The sequence below is a fragment of the Dromiciops gliroides genome, chromosome 1 (genome assembly GCF_019393635.1).
Source record: "Dromiciops gliroides isolate mDroGli1 chromosome 1, mDroGli1.pri, whole genome shotgun sequence".
NCBI classification, from domain to species: Eukaryota; Metazoa; Chordata; class Mammalia; order Microbiotheria; family Microbiotheriidae; genus Dromiciops; species Dromiciops gliroides.
The window spans coordinates 508,295,968-508,300,620 of record NC_057861.1 but is presented as its reverse complement, the minus strand read 5'-3'; the positions used below and the strand labels follow the sequence as shown (position 1 = coordinate 508,300,620).

The 4,653-nt window shown below is 36.1% G+C and overlaps 1 pseudogene; it reads right to left on the bottom strand.

The window, feature by feature from the left end:
• Positions 1-2,690: 2,690 nt before the first annotated feature.
• Positions 2,691-3,205, bottom strand: LOC122739694 (annotated as a pseudogene).
• Between the last annotated feature and the right edge of the window lie 1,448 nt (positions 3,206-4,653).

Genomic DNA, 4,653 nt, shown 5'->3' with positions numbered 1-4,653 from the left:
GTACCTCAGAGTTGTTTTAATTTGTATTTCTCTAAGCAATAGTGATTTACAATATTTTTCATATGACAATAGAAGCTTTGATTTCTTCATCTGAAAACTTCCTGTTCATATACTTTGCCCATTTTTCAATTGGGTAATGACTTATATTCTTATAAATGTGATTATCTTCATATATATTTTAGAAATGACAACTCTATCAGGAACACTGGCTGTAAAAATTGTTTCCCAGCTTTCTGCTTTCATTCTAATCTTGGCTGCATTGCTTCTGTTTGTACAAATCATTTTTTTTTTTAATTTAAGGCAATCAAGGGGCAGCTAGGTGGCACAGTGGATAAAGCACAAGCCCTGGATTCAGGAGGACCTGAGTTCAAATCTGGCCTCAGACATTTGATCCTAGGCAAGTCACTTAATCCCAATTGCCTCACCAAAAAAAAAAAAAAAATTAAGACAATCAAAATGATCCATTTTGCTTTTCATAATATTATCTATTTTTTGTTTGGTCATAAATTCTTCTCTTTTCCATAGATCTGAAAGGTAAATTATTCCTTCCTTTCCTGATTTTCTAATGATATCACCCTTTGTATTTAAATCATGAAGCCATTTTGACATTATTTTGGTATACATTGTAAGATGTTCATCCTATGCCTAGTTTCTGCCATACTATCTTCCAGTTTTCCTAGCAGATTTTGTCAAATAATGAATTCATATCCCAGAGACTGGAGTCATTGGGTTCATCAACCAGTAGATTACTATAGTCATTTACTACTGTGTCTACTGTGCCTAACCTATTCCACTGATCCACCACTCTAATTCTTAGTCACTGGCAACTAATTTTGATGACTGCCAATTTATAGTATAATTTTAGATTTGATACAGCTGGTCTACCTTCCTGTGCATTTTTTCATTAGTTCCCTTGATATTTTTGACCACTTGTTCATCCAGATGAATGTTGTTATTATTTTTTCTAGTTATATAAAATAATTTTTAGGTATTTTGATTGTTATGTTACTGAATAAGTAAATTAATTTAGGTATAATTGTCATTTTTATTATATTACCTCAGCCTACCCATGAGCAATTGATATTTTTCCATTTGTTTAGATCTGATTTTATTTCTGTGAAACATATTTTGTGATTGTGTTCATATGGTTCCTCAGTTTCTCTTGGTAGGTAGACTCCCAAATATTTTTATATTGTCTACAGTTATTTTAAATCAAATTTATATTTCTCTCTTGCTGCCATGCTTTATTGGTCATGTATAGAAATGTTAATGATTTATGTGGATTTATTTTATATCCTGCAACTTTGCTAAAGTTGTTATTTTTTTCAAGTAGTTTTTAATTGATTCTGTAAGTATACCATCATATCATCTGCAAAGAGTAATAATTTTGTTTCCTCCTTACCTATTCTAATTCCTTTAATTTTTTTATTCTCTTATAGCTAAAGCTAAGATTTCCAGAACAATTTTGAATAAATATTGAATAAGAGGTGATAATGGATGTCCCTGTTTGACTCTTGATCTTACTCGAAATTCTGCTAACTTGTCCTCACTACATATAATGTTTGCTGATAATTTTAGGTAGATGCTGCTTCTCATTTTAAGGAAAGCTCCATTGATACCTATTTTGTATATTGTAAGAAATAATAGGCTTTTGTCAACACCCAAAGGTCCCAACCAAAGGAGATCAATTTAGATTAATTTGAATGAATTAATCAGATATGGGTTATACACATATGATTATGTAAAACATTACTATATGTGTCATTTTGTACAAGAAAACTTGAATAAAAGAATAGAAATGAAAGAGTGAAAAATAGCATGCTACAGTCTATTCCATCAAAATCAGTTCTTTCTTTGAAGGTGGATAGTATGTTTCATCAATAGTACTTTGGTATTGTCTTGGATCATTGTATTGTTCAGAATAGTCAAGTTATTCACAGTTTTTCATCAAACAATATTGCTGTCTCTGTATACAATGTTATCTTGATTCTACTCACTTCACAATATACCATTTCATATATGTCTTTCCAGACCATTCTGAAGTCATCCTGCTTGTAATTTCTTATAGCACAATATTATTCCATCATCATCATATATCACAGTTTGTCCAGTGAACCAATGGATTTGGGTGATGGTGGCCAAATAGCTTGGAGTGGTGTGTAGGGACCACCTCTCATCTGGACCCTCAGGAAGCTTCTGCTCACAGAGGCATAGGGACTTCTTTTTTGGCTTGAGACTCATATGTGGCAGTGCCTTTTTCTCTCTCCTCCTCTATCCTAGCTAGGCTTTCCTAACTTTTTGAGCCCATCCTATCTCTCTTTACTAATATCTAATATATTTTAATAAATGCTAAATGCCACAAAACTGGAGCTAAAGCTTCTAATTTATAAGTAGCAATATATTTGAAACCCCAGCTAATTTCCCCCAAACTTCGGACAGAAATAAGGCAACCACATATAATTTTACATGCCATAGTTTGCTTATGGTATCATCTTTTACGTGTAAATTATCTACCCATTTTGACCTTATTTTAGTATATGGTGTGAGATGTTGGTCTATACATAATTTCTGTGATACTGGTTTGGTTTTTTTTTGTTTTGTTTTGTTTTGTTTTGGGTTTTTTTTTGAGCATCAAGCAGGCTTTATTCTTTATTGTGGGCCCAGTCGGCCTTCTCGTGGGGCTACTCCTCCTAGTCCTGCTTCAGGCTCAGCCGCTGGAATAGGTATTCTCCCAGCCCGGGCTGGGGGTCGGCCTGCACGTGGCGCAGAGTGGTCAGGTATTCGCCCAGGCGCTTCAGCAGCCTCACCTCTTCGCCCAGGTAGTGGCTCTCCAGGAAATCGAAGAGGTGTGGATCCCCTTGGCTGGAGCCCAGGGCGTGCAGCTTTAAGGAGGGCCTGGTTCAGGCCCTTCTCCAGGCTCAGGACAGCCTCCATGCCATCTAAGCTGCGGCCCCACTCATCTTGACCGGGTTTCTGCACAGCCTGGAGGAGGACCCGGCCCCCACGTTGGTTCTGGAGCCGCATAAGGCGCTGGGCGCCCTCACGTTTGTCCTTCGCCAGGTCACGGAAAAAATGCAACACCCTCGGCAGAGCGACATCGTCCCGGTCGAAATAGAAACCCAGGGACAGGTAGGAGTAGGAGGCCTGCAGGTAGAGAGGTTGGCCAGGCGGAGGAGTTTTGGCGGATCTGAGAGGTGGAGCTCATGGCACCGACGCCAACGGGAGGAGGCGGCTGGTCCCGGGGCTGTTTGGTCTCGGAGGCCAGGGGCGGATGGTCTCGAAAGCGAGGGTCGGGTGGTCCCAGGGGCTGGCGGGCTGCAGAAGGACGAAGATCTAGCGCGAGGGGAGCTGGGGGAACCCTGGGTCTGTTCCGTCCAGACACTGTTGAAGCAAGAACCAGAGCCAGGAAACGAGGTCTGTTATACTGTTTTACAGTTTTCCCAGCAGTTTTTGTCAAATAATGAGTTGTTCATCCAAAAGCTTGGAATTTTGTGTTTGTCATATATCAGATTAATGTGGTAATTTACTATAGTGTAATTTCTATCTATTCTATTCTACTGATCTACCTTGCTATTTTTAAATCAGTACCAGATTATTTTAACAATTACCACTTTATAATATCTGGTACTGCTAGACCACCTTCTTTTTTAATTTTTTCCCATTGATTCCCATGATATCCTTGAATTTTTGTTTTTCCAGATGAATTTTGTCATTATTTTTTCTAGCTCTATAAAATGTTTTTGATAATTTGATTAGTATAGCACTAAATAAATTAATTAACTTAGGTGGGATTTTCATTATTATATTGGCTCTACCTATCCATGAGCAATTAATATTTTTCCAATTGTTTAGATCTGACTTTATTTCTGTAAAAAGTGTTTTGTAGTCCTGGTTATTTAGTTGCTGTGTTTGTCTTGGGAGGTTGACTCCCAAGTATTTTTTTTGATAGTTATTTTAAATGGAATTTCTCTTCCTATTTGTTGTTGCTGGACTTTATTTTTGTGCACACACACACATACACACGTATATGTATATGTGTGTGTATATATATATATATATATATATATATATATATATATATATATATATATATATATATATATATATATATATGCTGATAATTTATGTGGGTTTATTTTGTATACTGCCAGTTTTATAAAGTTGTTAATAATTTCACATAGGTTTTAGTTGGTTCTCTAGGATTTTCTAAGTATAACATCATATCATCTACAAAGAGTGATAGTTTTGTTTCCTCATTGTGTATTGTATTTGCTTTAATTTTTTTCTCTTATTACTATAGCTAACATTTCTACTACAATATTAAATAATACAGGTGATCATGGGAATCCTTGCTCCACCCCTGATTACACTGTGAAGGCTTTTAGGTTATCCCCATTACACATAATGCTTGCTGATTTTAGATAAATAGTACTTATGATTTTAACGTAAGCTCCTTTCATTCCTAAGCTCTCTACTGTTTTTAGTAGGAATAGGTGCTGTATTTTGTCAAAGGCCTTTTCCTCATCTATTGAGATAATTATATTATTTATGTTGCATTTGTTATTGATATAGTCAATTATAGTGATAGTTTTCCTAATATTGAACCAGTCTTGCATTTCTGGCATAAATCCCATATGATCATAGTGTATGATC